Genomic DNA, 19464 nt, shown 5'->3' with positions numbered 1-19464 from the left:
TCAGATTTCAGATACATTTTCTTTAAAGAAACAGTTTAAACTTGGCAACAGGACCACAACTGTAAATTTGCCTTCCCCTAACATAAAGAAGAACAACTAAAGCTCCAATTTTCTTACACGCTTTTCCCCTTAGTTAGCAAGTGGCAACCCTGACATACATTTTCTTTAAAGAAACAGTTTAAACTTGGCAACAGGACCACAACTGTAAATTTGCCTTCCCCTAACATAAAGAAGAACAACTAAAGCTCCAATTTTCTTACACGCTTTTCCCCTTAGTTAGCAAGTGGCAACCCTGACAAGTGGGCACGTGCGAGCAATTCCAGGCCGAGTACATTTCCTTATTGGATGATCCGCTTTGTGTATTCAGTGTCAGATATGCGATTACAAGTTTGTGGTAAGTCGGCTAATGAGCGACGAGCTTTATGAAGTTGGCATTCATTTGTTTATCAATAGACTTGCAGTATAGAGATATCATACTTTTGAACTTCTAACGAACCGCCGTGAAAGGGGATAGGTGTTTGCTTAAACTCAAGAAATTGCAGTAGGTAGTAAAGTAAGTAATAAATACTAAAATGACTTTCTAAAACTTTTAAATGTATGCGCTTGCTTGTGAAACTTAATTAAAAATTCTGCAAATAGATATGTATGTATTTTGCTTCTGTTAAATTTATATTTACGTATCCACTTGCATAATTAAATTAATACTTTCGAAAAAATGATTAAAAATAAATTAATAATCATGCACTTGATTATTCTATAGATATTTTTATAGATACAGGTAAAATTATACACAGCCAACGCTTGACTAGAAATTGAGTAATTATATTGAGTAATTGATAATTGATAATTGAATTGAATTGAGTAATTGATATTAAATTGAGTAATTGCTACTTTGCTAGGAACCGTGCGATGTGATGTATCGTCCGGACTAGCTATAATTTTTATTGTAATTTACTCACATACATTATGTAACATTAATTATATTAATGGCAATAACTAGTACGTTCGTAAGGAATTTTCACGCTTTCATCAATTGTAATTTTTTTTAAGGTTCTTTAATTTATCTTACTTTCTCAATCTAGACCACCAAATTATCTCTTTCATTAAAGCAAATATTTCTGATTTAAGAACAATTAATAATTTTATTAAGACGATATTTCAGGAAATGAAAAACGAGAACGATTCTAGTAAACGTATAAACGTAGTACCTAATAAAATACCTGTTAAATTAACAACTATCTTTCAAAGTAAGAGTAAATTCTTCACACGAACGTTAAATGTACCTATTACTTTATGACTCCAATTAGGTTAACAACTTAACGTATATATTATAACAAGCATAAAGTAATCACGGGGCAAAATCAAAAGTGATATAAATTTATTACTTACGCATCTTTATGGCTTGTAAAACTTGTATTTTATAATAAATAAACCTATTTCAAACTTGCAACGGAGCGTTTATTATTTATTACCAATAATTAGTAGAAGATACAGTAGGTACCTACAGTCTACATAATATTTGTGAAGGTAAGAGAGTAAAACAATATAAATTATTACGAAATTTTAGAATGTTTGGTTTATTATTTTGCATCTATAGTCTTTATTATTTTACTTTTATATAGGTACCTACTTTTCTAGTTAAATAATTATTTCAACTGAATTATAGATATATATATTTTGAGCGTGTCACCTAAAATAATAGGTTGTTAAAAAATAAAAATCTTGTCAATATAATATTATATTATCTTGCTTACACAATTTTATTCAAATCTTCCATCGAAAGGAAAACCCACAGATGCAACAAATCGAACTTTCTATTCAGGATGATAACTAATAAGTTACTACTGAGATGTAATTTCGTAGGTAACTCAACTAAATGTACTGTGGCAATGGAAAATTTTATCAAGAAAGTATTACTTACTTAAACTTTTCATAAGCCATATTAGAATTGAATGCGCTAGCTTGTTTTATTTGTAGCAGTAATTTATTGTATTTATTTAAAAGTGTACAATTACAGTGTTGTATTTATTGTACCTATATTTATGTTCTTTCCTTCTGTGTGGAGTATTAAATTTTAAAAGTTATTTAAACAGTGAGGAAGTGATCACTCAAACCACATAATTGGATAATGAGAACAAAATAAACGATGATTTAAATTTATTAAATGACATCAAAAACGTATGACATAATGAATGTCTGATGTTATTTAAATCAATACATATAATAAAATTCTAGAAAAGTGGTGTCTGTACAATGAAAATATGTAAAAAAAAATTAGCAGGGGTTATTACTAAATCGATCCCAAACCCAAAACTGTTGTTAAAAAAAATTTTGTCTGTTTGTCTGTTTGTCGGTTTGTCTGTTTGTCTGTATGTTTGAACACGCTAATCTCAGAAACGGCTTATCCCATTTAGATGCGGTTTTCACTAATATATTGTGGTAAGCTTCATTTAACATTTAGTGTTTATTTCATGTCAATCGGTTCATAAATTAAAAAGTTATGACCATTTAAGTAATCACAGCGAACATTTGCTAAGGCATTCTATACATGAATTACTTTATTACGTAAATTATACGCTAAAGTTATTCCTTGACATGTCCAGATGATCATATCGAAAGTCCCCAAGCGTGGGGGGGGTGGTTATGCTGAGGGGGTAGTAGTGGGGGGGTCAAAGGACCTTTATTTAGATTTTTGCTCATAAGTCTAAAACCTGCACAAATAGCATTATGGTTACTTCTAGGTAAATTTTCTATATAAAAGGTCTTTGAAATTATGTCGTAGGTATTATATTCTTAACCCCCGTCGCAAAAAGAGGGGTGTTATGTCCGCTATGTGTGTTTACATGTCTGTCTGTGCCACCGTAGCTCGCTAACGGGTAATACAAATTAGATGCGTTTTTTTGTTACATTAGTTGTTTATTATATTATATAGGGGTAAGTGGGAATGAAAAAAACGAATGTTAGTTGTTTATGTAGGTTGTTAATGTAGGTTATACCCAAGTGATATATCAAATGAAAATAGACGACATGTCAGAAACAATTAGTCAAATTTTATCAAAATCGGTTCATCCATTTATTTGATATAGGGGTAAAAGTGGGAATAAATAAATGAATTTTATCAAATATACTCAAGTGACGTATCTAATGAAAGACATGACGTGTAAAGTACAATAAGACATATTTTATCAAAATTGGTTCATCCATTTATTGGATAAAAGTGGCAATAAAAGTTGTCAAATATACCTAAGTGGCATATCAAATGAAAGGGCATGACCTGACGTCAGAAGTATAATGAGGCATAGGTATTTAATCAAAATCGGTTCATCCATTTATTATATAGAGGGGTAAAAGTGGGAATGAAAAAAACGAATGTTGTCTGTTATACCCAAGTGATATATCAATTGAAAAAAGACGACCTGTCAGAAACAACAAGTCAAATTATATCAAAATTGGTTCATCCATTTATTTGATATAGGGGTTAAAGTGGGAATAAATAAATAAATTTTATCAAATATACTCAAGTGACGTATCTAATGAAAGACATGACGTGTAAAGTACAATAAGACATAATATTTTATCAAAATTGGTTCATCCATTTATTGGATATAATATGTAGGTATAAAAGTGGGAATAAAAGTTGTCGAATATCAATCATATCAAATGAAAGGGCATGACCTGACGTGAGAAGTATAATGAGGCATATTTAATCAAAATCGGTTCATCCAATAATTATATGTAGGGCAAAAGTGGGAATGAGAAAAACGAATGCTGTCTGTTATACCCAAGTGATATATCAAATGAAAAAAGACGACCTGTCAGAAACAATTAAGTAGTCCAATGTTATCAAAATCGGTTCATCCATTTATTTGATATAGGGGTAAAAGTGGGAATAAATAAATAAATTTTATCAAATATACTCAAGTGACTTATCTAATGAAAGACATGACGTGTAAAGTACAATAAGACATATTTTATCAAAATTGGTTCATCCATTTATTGGATATAGGTATAAAAGTGGGAATAAAAGTTGTCAAATAATATACCCAAGTGGCATATCAAATGAAAGGGCATGACCTGACGTGAGAAGTATGATGAGGCATATTTAATCAAAATCGGTTCATCCATTTATTGTTTTATAGCGGTAAAAGTGGGAATGCATAATCGAATGTGGTCAAATAATATAATCAAGCGACATATCAAATGACGTGTGAATTACAATTAAGTCATGTTTTATCAAAATTGGTTAATCTGTTTATTACATATAGGGCACCTTAGGGGTGATAGTGGGGATAAATAATCCAAATGGAGTACCAAACGAAAGGATATGACATGTACATAATATATAGGTATGATTAGACATGGTTTAGATCAAAATCGGTTCTGCCATTTACTAGGGGTGAAAGGGAAAAGTTGAACGTCTGTGAAAGTAGAAGGAATATGGGAGCGGGAGAATAACCACATCCTGGAAATTTTGAACTCTTCTGTACCTAAGTTTTATACCTAGCTCAGTTTAGTAATAAATTTTACTAACAGTTCTTTTGTGTTATTATTTATTTTATTTCTTAACTTTATAATAATAATATAGTACTTATAATTTAGTTCTATATGATAGTACGTGTTTCAAGACGTGTTTACTCAATAATTGTGTGTTAAGTATTAAATACTATGCAGTCACTATTCCACGCGGACGAAGTCGCGGGCACAGCTAGTCCTAGACATAAATCAGCAACATGTGACAGTAAGCGCAAGTGAAAGTTATGAAATGGTCTATTCATAAACATTATGAGAGCGTAAATCTTAAATTCGATTAATGTAATCACACTTGTCGTTTTGTAGAGCTACTTTCATTTTCAACGACTATTCATATCTAACATAATATGTAATATGTATGAATCTGTGTGATCTTTGTATGATTGTGATGATGTATTTCAATCATCTTACTTGGATGGGTTTCGACGTTGCACAGTGCACTACATAAATATAATATGGTAGAAAACTGAATAAACATAGCGGTATTTCTTTATTTAATTATATCGAAAGTTTTTATTTTTCAACACACTTGATCATTGATGCAGGAGCTATTTGAGCCACTTAACAGTTACAATATACATATAATAAATATTTAATTAAAATAATATATAAAACGGTATAACCACAGACTAATAATAATATACTACGTATACAAGTATAACCACAGACTAGTATAACTGTTTAGTAGTCCATAAATTATTGACATAATTATTGTTAATTAATGTTCTGAAGTATTTAATTAAGATTATTATTGCACAAACATTTATCGTCCAAACAGAAAAAATGCATTATTATCTATTAAATATGTATGTTTTTGGACTTTAAAATATACGAGTAATAAAAAATATTATCTGTGCTTTCAGTAAATTTCTTCCCAGGTGCTATTGTGTATAGTCTATGCTGTTTAGGGTTAGTTCATTGACCGAGGCTGGTCTAGGAAGCTTGTCGTGACTCCTTTATGGGCCTTAGGACATCCATTGTTTACATCCGCCTCTTGTTGATACAGCAGGGAAGAATATGGGAACAAATTGCAACAACGATACATTTTCTTGCTATAACTAGATACTAATAGGTAGCACGTAATTTTCTATCTCTATAAAATCCTGTCTCGGTTCAAAATAGCTACCTAATATAATATGAAATTAGAATGAAGAATAAAATATGTATAACGTATATTATAAAAATAATGTATAAATATTAAATAATAACATAAAACCCCGTTACGCAACGGTGCAAAAATGCCATTATTTACAGGGCTATAATTCTAATAGCTAAAACGGTCTTATTAATCAAATTTAAATAAATAAACAATAAAATGAAGATCATCGCACGCACCGGAGCAATAAATAAATTAAGGTTGATGTTCCGACCGTCCCTCCATACATTTTTGATTACCTCTAAACACTTAACACAGACACTATTTCTTTAAAACTAATCATTTTATCACTTCTCTATAATGAAATGTGTGCGCGTTCGACCTTTTTAATCAATAATTTACAATATTTACTTAGAAAAACAACAGTAAAATACCGGAAAAATTTGACACTTCTACAGTAGTGTGCGTGACTTTTGCCAAGCGAAACACGACATAAAGCACGACATCTAGCGCATAGACTATATACTTATTACAGATCTAGCGCGTCAATGTCTAAACGAAAGGCGATGTTTAGACATTGACGCGCTAGATGTCGTGCATTCGCGTTCGTTATCTTATGCATAATGAGCATAATTCTAATAAATCAAAGTTCTGTGTAAAAATTGAGTAATTTCATTTCCAATCGTTCAAAGAAAATAACAATAAAATAAAATAAAACTAATGACCTTAGAAACTATGTTTTTTTTTATTTATTACTCATTATTGTTCGTCCGTCGTAGGTCTGTAAACTGTATTGTACACTGAAGGTAAATGGTACTGTAGGTACTTTAGTTCGGCGTCGTCGCTCGTCGGCTTGATATAAAATTACATTCTTGATTTCATTGACACGCGCTATGATTTGCGCGCGGAATTTCTTGTGTTGTGAATTTATTTTTGTATGCTATGCATTTTAATTGATTCAAATTGCAATGTTTCTCTAGTATGCATTTGAGACTATATTGTAAATTGTAATAATTGATCGTGGGTATAGTAATTAATTATTCTAATAACGCAATTAGTAATATATGTATTTTCGGTGGGATTCAAAACAAAAAATTGGCCCGTGATTTTTATGAAATTTCACCACATTGCAAATCACATCAATCATAGTTCATACACATGTATGACGAAAGTGATTAGTATTGTGGCTAACATTGACTCATCAGTTCATCACTGAAACCAGTGATAAATCAGTACCTATATCATATTGTGTTTGAATATTTTTAAACAATGATATAAGTATACAATTATTATAAATCGGTAAACTATCAAAGTAATCACAAACTTGCAAACATTGCATTGTTAAAATGTCCAGTAGTTTATGAGCCTATTCATTACAATCAAACAAACAAACAAAGTTTTCCTCTTTATAATATTAGTGTAGACAAACACTATGAATACGATCACGAATGCAAATTCGGGGATTTTCTAATTATTGCTAAATAATAATTGAATTCGTTTTGAAATACTCTATAATTTTTAGACATTTATAATGTGGTGCTCATTTTTTTTGTACTGCTAACGCTATTGTAGGTTCCTATTTTCGTTGTTTTATTTCAAGTGAACACGGCCATACAATTTTGTCACGAGCCGCCTATGATTGTAGGTACTTTTGTTAGGCTCCTTCGTCGTCCGCGTCGGCTCGAAAGTTCTTGATTTCATTGTCACGCGCTATGATTTGCGCGCGGATTTTCTTGTGTTGTGAATTTATTTTTGTATTATTATTATTTTTTATTTATTTTTTTATTTTATTGATTCAAATAAAATATTTCACTAGTATGCATTTGAGACTATATTGTATTATGTATAATTTATCGTAGGTATTCTTATAACGCAGTTATATTTTCGGTGGGACAATTTGACCCGTGATTTTTCTGAAATATCACCACGTTGCAAATCACATCAATCATACACACGTATGACGAAAGTATAGTGGCTATAATTGACTCATCAGTTCATCACTGAAACCAGTGATAAATCAGTACATATATCATATTTTATTGTGTTTGAATATTTTTTAAACAACGATATATACAATATTATTATAAATCGGTAAACTACCAAAGTACTTCCGAATTTTCAGACAGACAAACAAGTAGTTTGAACACGCAGTTTTCTTATACTAGTAGCAAAAATCAAAACCATAATATTATGTTTCCCTACTATATTTTACTAAAAGTCGAGTGCGTCGAAATCGTAAATAATAATATGTTTTTCACCTTCCTGGTTATTTTCCCATAGTAAATAGTGTTTTAGGTTTGTTGTTGTAGGTAGGAATAATAATAATTATTCTTACATGTTGGTTATGAAATGTATATTGAAATAATTTACTTTTACAAATCATTAGTGATATAAGTTTTGAGTGAAAATGCTTGGATCAGCATAATATTATATGGTACTTCAAATACATGTTTTGATAAAAAAAACAATAGTGTAATAAAATAAAACTGCGTTTTATTGTAATCAATGTTGACAATTTTAAATTCCAAAATTATTGATCAATAAAATAGTTTACACCAACAAATATAACTTTTATTTTTATAACAATCGTTCATAATATAAACCGTAGCAGGTGGCGTTTTGAAGTTCTGTCTACTCATACAGAAAAATGGAAAACTTGTTTTTTTTGTAAACAATTTATTACTCATGTTGTTTGGCAACTCGAAGCGTGGTCGTCCGTCGTAGGTACTTTTGTTCGGCGTCGCGTCGTCGTCCGCGTCGGCTTGATATAAAACATTCTTGATTTCATTGACACGCGCTATGATTTGCGCGCGGAATTTCTTGTGTTGTGAATTTATTTTTGTATGCTATGCATTTTAATTGAATCAAATTGCAATATTTCTCTAGTATGCATTTGAGACTATATTGTAATAATTGATCGTGGGTAGGTATAGTAATTAATTATTCTAATAACGCAATTATATTTTCGGTGGGATTCAAAACAAAAAATTGGCCCGTGATTTTTATGAAATTTCACCACATTGCAAATTATATATTATACAATTACAATTACAATTATTATAAATCGGTAAACTATCAAAGTAATTACAAACTTGCAAAATATGCTTTTCCGAATTTTCAGACAGACACACAATTTTATTAGTTTGTTTTAGCAAAGTAGGTACCTATACCTATACGCTTACGTCGCGCGTCGCGTCGTCGAAAACGGTGCGCCCAGAAACAAACATACCTAATTCAGTTACAATCCTTTTTTTGTTCCGTAATTTATTGTATTTATTCTAATACGATTTTTTTTATTCGTCGGCCAGTTCTACTAGGTATAAAAAGATAAAATTGAAATATAATTATTGTAGCGACAGCCATATTATGTTACTATGTTTTCGTAAATATGTTTTTCACCTTCCTGGTTATTTTCACATAATCTTATCTTCTTATATATAAAAATGAATCGCAAAATGTGTTGGTAAGCGCATAACTCGAGAACGGCTGAACCGATTTCGATCATTCTTTTTTTATTATATTCCTTGAAGTACGAGGATGGTTTTTATGTAGAGAAAACGTAAATATTATGTACCACGGGCGAAGCCGGGGCGGACCGCTAGTATATATATATAAATGAATCGCAAAATGTGTTGGTAAGCGCATAACTCGAGAACGGCTGAACCGATTTCGATAATTCTTTTTTTATTATATTCCTTGAAGTACGAGGATGGTTCTTATGTAGAGAAAACGTAAACATGTACCACGGGCGAAGCCGGGCCGGACCGCTAGTCTTATATATAAAAATGAATCGCAAAATGTGTTGGTAAGCGCATAACTCGAGAACGGCTGAACCGATTTCGATAATTCTTTTTTTATTATATCCCTTGAAGTACGAGGATGGTTCTTATAGCTAGAGAGCTAGTTAGTTTAGTTTTAGTGCAGTGGCAGTGTAAATGTTGTTGTTGAGGTTATGTAAATTTAACACTTTAGTTAACTACCAAGATATAAAGAAATGAGGATAGGACACAATAACTATTGGTTGAGGTATTTATAAACTCATAATATACTTTTAAAAAAATCACGTTTTAATAAATTTCTAGAATTAAATTAGAACAGCTGATTCAAAATAGCCTAAAAAATCTTAATAATAATAATTACGCTTCACAGCAAGAAGAAATGTACCATATGTACCCGCACAAAGTCGATATTGTGTTGCCTACCGTTCGACTCAATGGCTAGGGTTGTAACTACCTTTAATAATTATTACCAAACTAATAAACCGAGTGATGCGAAATAACCATAATTCTTTTAGAGTTTGATAAAATGATCAGGCAGGTATTTTCTTTAATCCTCTGAATTCTCGGTTACTAAATTGTATCGTTGAAATTATTCTTAATCGCGTAAATTTAATAAATAATCATATGGAAAACACTTTTCATTTGTTTTTTTACTTTCACGCCCAACTACTATACAATAATTACGTTGTTTCGGTATTTTGACGAGAAAACGCAGGAAACATCCGTTGTATCATTTTAGATAGATTGTATATTTTGTATCTGTAGAATTGAAATCAAAGCTATGTATATGTTGTCTCCATTCTTTTCTTATCGGATTGTTGATCCCAATGCGAATGCGTCACTTAAATTTTATAAAAGACAATTAAGAACATCAAAAATAAAGTGATACGTAAATATTTCACAGTGCAATATATTATGTAATTAATAATAATTATATATTTATGAAAAAATAATTACATCAGATTTAATAATAGCAATTTTTTTGAATGTACATAATATGAATAAATGATTACATCATAATAGTAATAATCACAATTGTTTTATTTCCCATTTGTTGCAACCCTAGCATATTTTCATGTAGCAGCAGAAGTACCTACACTGGCGGCGCGGCGGCATCGTGCGACATCAAAGGCATTGCCTTACTAGGTAAGTTTATAATGACTCATTTCTTTTATTATATAATTTACGTTTTACTTTTACAGAATCCGATTCAATGGATTATGAAGACGAGTCACACAACGCCATACGATAGTGATGATGAATGAACATTTCAATAAATGCATGCGTGTTTTTTTATGTTGTTTTGTAATTGTTAATTGTTTCTTAAATAAAGAAATAAACTAAATATTTAAATGATGATTTGTTATTTGCAACACAACTTTATATTTGAGATTCTTTACAAATGTATATTTAGTTTTGTATCATCAAATTTATAAATTTTATTCCATAGTTTTCAAAATTAAATGTAAATGACCATAAAAACATTAATAAAGTAAATCATTGATGTAAGGTCAGGGAACGTAATACATATATACATCTGACCATGTAGAAGCTAAGTCTTGTTGACTGCTGAAGTCTGTAAAGTTTTGTTGTCTGCTGAAGTCTGTACGCAATGAAAATGTCTGCCGTTTCGAAAATAAGTTTTTAAGACCCTAATAAATAAAATATATGAATGGCAGATCTGGTCAAATACTTTCAAAATTGTATTTTTTTCAGCACTTTCATAAGTGTCTGCCAGAATGTTATCCGCGTGATAATGGTCTGCCATTGTTATTTTCCGATAGTAATAATAATCTATTTTCAAATATCAAAATGGCAGACGTGGTCAAATGGTTTCAAAGTTCGCCAAAAATTTCCACCTGTCTTACCTAAGCGCGCGCCCCGTCCACCACTCTGGGCTTAGTGACTCCTCATCTCATGTATAGTAGGTATAGGGGAATCAACACACAAAAATCCAGGTCTGGTCAAATACATACAGGTAGCTTTGCGCTAGCTCTCTAGCTATTACTTCTTATGGAGAGAAAACGTAAACATGTACCACGGGCGAAGCCGGGGCGGACCGCTAGTAAATAATAAAATAATAAATAGTGTATTAGATTTGTTATTGTATCTTGTATACCTACGAATAATTATTCTTACGTCTTGTTGGGAAATGTTCAAATACCTACCTATTGAAATAATTTACTGTTACAAATCATTAGTGTTATTAGTTTTGAGTGAATAGGCATGGATCAGAAATTCAGAATATAATATGCTACTAACTACTCAAATACATACATGTTTACACAACAAACACCACTGACCTCTATAACTATAAGTTATAGAGGTCAGTGACCGTCAGTGACAAACACTATGGATACCTACGCTCGCGAATGCAAATTCGGTGATTTACTAATTATTGATACCTAGTCATTGACTTCGTTTTGAAATAGCCTGTACTTTGTAATTTTTAGTGTTATAGACATTTATAAAATGTGGTGCTCATTTTTTTGTAATAAATCATCCCGAACGCTATTGTATTTTCGTTGTTTTATTTCAAGTGAACACCTATACAATTTTGTCACGAGCCGCCTCTGGCCTCTGGGTGAAATAAACAAGTCAAATGATTTTTGTTCTAATTGTATTTTGGTAGTAGTTTGTTTAGAATTTACATTACCATTGTTTAATTTTTATTTTGTATTTGCAGTAAAATAAAAAGATGAAAAACTTCATTAGGTATATTGTACGACACCTCACTCTGAATCGCGCTAGCGAAATTTTTTCGTTACAGAGCACATATACAACTTTCGGACAATCTTCATTGAGGCCGGCCGGCAAATCGAGTATGTCGAGAAACTTCACTTATTCGATGGAGGTATTCTACCTTCCTTCCTCCACAGTTGTGGGACCCCGACGTGCATTGAACACGCAGCTTTCTGATACTAGTAGCTAAAATCAAAACCACAGATATGTCTGTGATCAAAACCATAATAATATTTTTACCTATTATTTTACTAAAAGTCGAGTGCATCGAAATCGTAAATATGTTTTTCACCTTCCTGGTTTTTTTTCCATAGTAAATAGTGTTTTTGATTTGTTGTTGTATGAATAATTATTCTTACTTGTTGGTTATGAAATGTATTTTGAAATAATTTACTTTTACAAATCATTAGTGATATTAGTTTTGAGTGAAAATGCTTGGATCAGCATAATATCATATTTGCTACTTCAAATACATGTTTTGATAAAAAAAAAACAATAGTGTAATGTAGGTAATAAAATAAAACTGCGTTTTATTGTAGGTAATCAATTTTGACATTATTTATTTCCCAAAATTACAATAAAATAGTTTACGCCAACAAATATAACTTTTATTTTTATAACAATCCTACTTCCTACTAATGCGAAAGTTCATACATGTTTCAAAAGAAAAACTTTTACTTTTACTATTATTTCAATTTATCCGGTTTAATTAAGACTTAATATTGATACATATGATCATTATAAATACAAATAGGAATTAACAATATAACGAATACGTGGCACAACTAAAATTTTACCGATACCACCCGTGGTCATTCTCCTTTGTGGGTCATTTGTAACAGGATGGCGGTTCTACAGCGAAAAAAGAAAAATGATGGTCAGAACGCTGATACCGGATACCTTAAGATACTGTAATATAAAATATTACTAGATTAGATAAAATATTATAGGTAGTATCTTCACCGTGTGTGACGCGCTTTACATTCACGCCATCTAGAGTTAAATCTTTATCATTTTTGTATACGTCTGTGTGTGTAAACGACCCTGTATGCAATGACAGATGTTAAAACGCATAATTTTACCGAATTGGGTGGATTTTAAGGCAATGATATAACATATTTCAATAAAATATAATATTCAGTAACCGCCATGACTATTCCTAGGTTTGATGACTATTCCAATTACGCAAAAACTCAAATAAACTAGAAATGTAGAATTCAGCGCCATCTAGCGGGATATTGGCTGGGAACAGATCGTTGCAATCACCTTAACCCAAATTAATAAACATATCTTATCTGCCTTATTGCCATTATCGTCACTTATAGGATTGTACACCGGTAAAAGGATACCAATGTGGCCGAAAGTACCGTTACCGCTTCGGATTCGTATTCTGAATTATGGTAAATGGGAAATTCATGAATTTATACTCCTGTTATTCAAATTTAAGGTGATTGCAACGATCTGTTCCCAGCCAATATCCCGCTAGATGGCGCTGAATTCTACATTTCTAGTTTATTTGAGTTTTTGCGTAATTGGAATAGTCATCAAACCTAGGAATAGTCATGGCGGTTACTGAATATTATATTTTATTGAAATATGTTATATCATTGCCTTAAAATCCACCCAATTCGGTAAAATTATGCGTTTTAACATCTGTCATTGCATACAGGGTCGTTTACACACACAGACGTATACAAAAATGATAAAGATTTAACTCTAGATGGCGTGAATGTAAAGCGCGTCACACACGGTGAAGATACTACCTATAATATTTTATCTAATCTAGTAATATTTTATATTACAGTATCTTAAGGTATCCGGTATCAGCGTTCTGACCATCATTTTTCTTTTTTCGCTGTAGAACCGCCATCCTGTTACAAATGACCCACAAAGGAGAATGACCACGGGTGGTATCGGTAAAATTTTAGTTGTGCCACGTATTCGTTATATTGTTAATTCCTATTTGTATTTATAATGATCATATGTATCAATATTAAGTCTTAATTAAACCGGATAAATTGAAATAATAGTAAAAGTAAAAGTTTTTCTTTTGAAACATGTATGAACTTTCGCATTAGTAGGAAGTAGGATTGTTATAAAAATAAAAGTTATATTTGTTGGCGTAAACTATTTTATTGTAATTTTGGGAAATAAATAATGTCAAAATTGATTACCTACAATAAAACGCAGTTTTATTTTATTACCTACATTACACTATTGTTTTTTTTTTATCAAAACATGTATTTGAAGTAGCAAATATGATATTATGCTGATCCAAGCATTTTCACTCAAAACTAATATCACTAATGATTTGTAAAAGTAAATTATTTCAAAATACATTTCATAACCAACAAGTAAGAATAATTATTCATACAACAACAAATCAAAAACACTATTTACTATGGAAAAAAAACCAGGAAGGTGAAAAACATATTTACGATTTCGATGCACTCGACTTTTAGTAAAATAATAGGTAAAAATATTATTATGGTTTTGATCACAGACATATCTGTGGTTTTGATTTTAGCTACTAGTATCAGAAAGCTGCGTGTTCAATGCACGTCGGGGTCCCACAACTGTGGAGGAAGGAAGGTAGAATACCTCCATCGAATAAGTGAAGTTTCTCGACATACTCGATTTGCCGGCCGGCCTCAATGAAGATTGTCCGAAAGTTGTATATGTGCTCTGTAACGAAAAAATTTCGCTAGCGCGATTCAGAGTGAGGTGTCGTACAATATACCTAATGAAGTTTTTCATCTTTTTATTTTACTGCAAATACAAAATAAAAATTAAACAATGGTAATGTAAATTCTAAACAAACTACTACCAAAATACAATTAGAACAAAAATCATTTGACTTGTTTATTTCACCCAGAGGCCAGAGGCGGCTCGTGACAAAATTGTATAGGTGTTCACTTGAAATAAAACAACGAAAATACAATAGCGTTCGGGATGATTTATTACAAAAAAATGAGCACCACATTTTATAAATGTCTATAACACTAAAAATTACAAAGTACAGGCTATTTCAAAACGAAGTCAATGACTAGGTATCAATAATTAGTAAATCACCGAATTTGCATTCGCGAGCGTAGGTATCCATAGTGTTTGTCACTGACGGTCACTGACCTCTATAACTTATAGTTATAGAGGTCAGTGGTGTTTGTTGTGTAAACATGTATGTATTTGAGTAGTTAGTAGCATATTATATTCTGAATTTCTGATCCATGCCTATTCACTCAAAACTAATAACACTAATGATTTGTAACAGTAAATTATTTCAATAGGTAGGTATTTGAACATTTCCCAACAAGACGTAAGAATAATTATTCGTAGGTATACAAGATACAATAACAAATCTAATACACTATTTATTATTTTATTATTTACTAGCGGTCCGCCCCGGCTTCGCCCGTGGTACATGTTTACGTTTTCTCTCCATAAGAAGTAATAGCTAGAGAGCTAGCGCAAAGCTACCTGTATGTATTTGACCAGACCTGGATTTTTGTGTGTTGATTCCCCTATACCTACTATACATGAGATGAGGAGTCACTAAGCCCAGAGTGGTGGACGGGGCGCGCGCTTAGGTAAGACAGGTGGAAATTTTTGGCGAACTTTGAAACCATTTGACCACGTCTGCCATTTTGATATTTGAAAATAGATTATTATTACTATCGGAAAATAACAATGGCAGACCATTATCACGCGGATAACATTCTGGCAGACACTTATGAAAGTGCTGAAAAAAATACAATTTTGAAAGTATTTGACCAGATCTGCCATTCATATATTTTATTTATTAGGGTCTTAAAAACTTATTTTCGAAACGGCAGACATTTTCATTGCGTACAGACTTCAGCAGACAACAAAACTTTACAGACTTCAGCAGTCAACAAGACTTAGCTTCTACATGGTCAGATGTATATATGTATTACGTTCCCTGACCTTACATCAATGATTTACTTTATTAATGTTTTTATGGTCATTTACATTTAATTTTGAAAACTATGGAATAAAATTTATAAATTTGATGATACAAAACTAAATATACATTTGTAAAGAATCTCAAATATAAAGTTGTGTTGCAAATAACAAATCATCATTTAAATATTTAGTTTATTTCTTTATTTAAGAAACAATTAACAATTACAAAACAACATAAAAAAACACGCATGCATTTATTGAAATGTTCATTCATCATCACTATCGTATGGCGTTGTGTGACTCGTCTTCATAATCCATTGAATCGGATTCTGTAAAAGTAAAACGTAAATTATATAATAAAAGAAATGAGTCATTATAAACTTACCTAGTAAGGCAATGCCTTTGATGTCGCACGATGCCGCCGCGCCGCCAGTGTAGGTACTTCTGCTGCTACATGAAAATATGCTAGGGTTGCAACAAATGGGAAATAAAACAATTGTGATTATTACTATTATGATGTAATCATTTATTCATATTATGTACATTCAAAAAAATTGCTATTATTAAATCTGATGTAATTATTTTTTCATAAATATATAATTATTATTAATTACATAATATATTGCACTGTGAAATATTTACGTATCACTTTATTTTTGATGTTCTTAATTGTCTTTTATAAAATTTAAGTGACGCATTCGCATTGGGATCAACAATCCGATAAGAAAAGAATGGAGACAACATATACATAGCTTTGATTTCAATTCTACAGATACAAAATATACAATCTATCTAAAATGATACAACGGATGTTTCCTGCGTTTTCTCGTCAAAATACCGAAACAACGTAATTATTGTATAGTAGTTGGGCATGAAAGTAAAAAAACAAATGAAAAGTGTTTTCCATATGATTATTTATTAAATTTACGCGATTAAGAATAATTTCAACGATACAATTTAGTAACCGAGAATTCAGAGGATTAAAGAAAATACCTGCCTGATCATTTTATCAAACTCTAAAAGAATTATGGTTATTTCGCATCACTCGGTTTATTAGTTTGGTAATAATTATTAAAGGTAGTTACAACCCTAGCCATTGAGTCGAACGGTAGGCAACACAATATCGACTTTGTGCGGGTACATATGGTACATTTCTTCTTGCTGTGAAGCGTAATTATTATTATTAAGATTTTTTAGGCTATTTTGAATCAGCTGTTCTAATTTAATTCTAGAAATTTATTAAAACGTGATTTTTTTAAAAGTATATTATGAGTTTATAAATACCTCAACCAATAGTTATTGTGTCCTATCCTCATTTCTTTATATCTTGGTAGTTAACTAAAGTGTTAAATTTACATAACCTCAACAACAACATTTACACTGCCACTGCACTAAAACTAAACTAACTAGCTCTCTAGCTATAAGAACCATCCTCGTACTTCAAGGGATATAATAAAAAAAGAATTATCGAAATCGGTTCAGCCGTTCTCGAGTTATGCGCTTACCAACACATTTTGCGATTCATTTATATATATATACTAGCGGTCCGCCCCGGCTTCGCCCGTGGTACATAATATTTACGTTTTCTCTACATAAAAACCATCCTCGTACTTCAAGGAATATAATAAAAAAAGAATGATCGAAATCGGTTCAGCCGTTCTCGAGTTATGCGCTTACCAACACATTTTGCGATTCATTTTTATATATAAGAATAAGATTATGTGAAAATAACCAGGAAGGTGAAAAACATATTTACGAAAACATAGTAACATAATATGGCTGTCGCTACAATAATTATATTTCAATTTTATCTTTTTATACCTAGTAGAACTGACCGACGAATAAAAAAAATCGTATTAGAATAAATACAATAAATTACGGAACAAAAAAAGGATTGTAACTGAATTACTTAGGTATGTTTGTTTCTGGGCGCACCGTTTTCGACGACGCGACGCGCGACGTAAGCGTATAGGTATAGGTACCTACTTTGCTAAAACAAACTAATAAAATTGTGTGTCTGTCTGAAAATTCGGAAAAGCATATTTTGCAAGTTTGTAATTACTTTGATAGTTTACCGATTTATAATAATTGTAATTGTAATTGTATAATATATAATTTGCAATGTGGTGAAATTTCATAAAAATCACGGGCCAATTTTTTGTTTTGAATCCCACCGAAAATATAATTGCGTTATTAGAATAATTAATTACTATACCTACCCACGATCAATTATTACAATATAGTCTCAAATGCATACTAGAGAAATATTGCAATTTGATTCAATTAAAATGCATAGCATACAAAAATAAATTCACAACACAAGAAATTCCGCGCGCAAATCATAGCGCGTGTCAATGAAATCAAGAATGTTTTATATCAAGCCGACGCGGACGACGACGCGACGCCGAACAAAAGTACCTACGACGGACGACCACGCTTCGAGTTGCCAAACAACATGAGTAATAAATTGTTTACAAAAAAAACAAGTTTTCCATTTTTCTGTATGAGTAGACAGAACTTCAAAACGCCACCTGCTACGATTTATATTATGAACGATTGTTATAAAAATAAAAGTTATATTTGTTGGTGTAAACTATTTTATTGATCAATAATTTTGGAATTTAAAATTGTCAACATTGATTACAATAAAACGCAGTTTTATTTTATTACACTATTGTTTTTTTTATCAAAACATGTATTTGAAGTACCATATAATATTATGCTGATCCAAGCATTTTCACTCAAAACTTATATCACTAATGATTTGTAAAAGTAAATTATTTCAATATACTTACATTTCATAACCAACATGTAAGAATAATTATTATTATTCCTACCTACAACAACAAACCTAAAACACTATTTACTATGGGAAAATAACCAGGAAGGTGAAAAACATATTATTATTTACGATTTCGACGCACTCGACTTTTAGTAAAATATAGTAGGGAAACATAATATTATGGTTTTGATTTTTGCTACTAGTATAAGAAAACTGCGTGTTCAAACTACTTGTTTGTCTGTCTGAAAATTCGGAAGTACTTTGGTAGTTTACCGATTTATAATAATATTGTATATATCGTTGTTTAAAAAATATTCAAACACAATAAAATATGATATATGTACTGATTTATCACTGGTTTCAGTGATGAACTGATGAGTCAATTATAGCCACTATACTTTCGTCATACGTGTGTATGATTGATGTGATTTGCAACGTGGTGATATTTCAGAAAAATCACGGGTCAAATTGTCCCACCGAAAATATAACTGCGTTATAAGAATAACTATACCTACGATAAATTATACATAATACAATATAGTCTCAAATGCATACTAGTGAAATATTTTATTTGAATCAATAAAATAAAAAAATAAATAAAAAATAATAAT

General features: G+C 31.0%; 1 protein-coding gene and 1 long non-coding RNA gene across 5 annotated transcripts in view; one reads left to right on the top strand and one right to left on the bottom strand.

Annotated features, from left to right (window-relative positions):
- Positions 1-19464, top strand: part of pip (heparan sulfate 2-O-sulfotransferase pipe) — an 80003-nt gene that overhangs the window by 38244 nt on the left and 22295 nt on the right. The gene's annotated exons all lie outside the window — the stretch shown is intronic.
- Positions 16250-19464, bottom strand: part of LOC149483922 (uncharacterized) — a 188253-nt gene continuing 185038 nt past the window's right edge. Inside the window, exon 3 of the long non-coding RNA XR_016316365.1 lies at positions 16250-17609. This is a non-coding gene — a long non-coding RNA (uncharacterized LOC149483922). The remainder of the gene's footprint in view (positions 17610-19464) is intronic.

Source organism: Colias philodice, chromosome 12 (assembly GCF_061535455.1).
Source record: "Colias philodice isolate Cphi_HAF_F1 chromosome 12, ilColPhil1 Martin Lab GWU primary, whole genome shotgun sequence".
NCBI lineage: Eukaryota > Metazoa > Arthropoda > Insecta > Lepidoptera > Pieridae > Colias > Colias philodice.
This window is presented reverse-complemented; position numbering and strand designations above follow the sequence as displayed.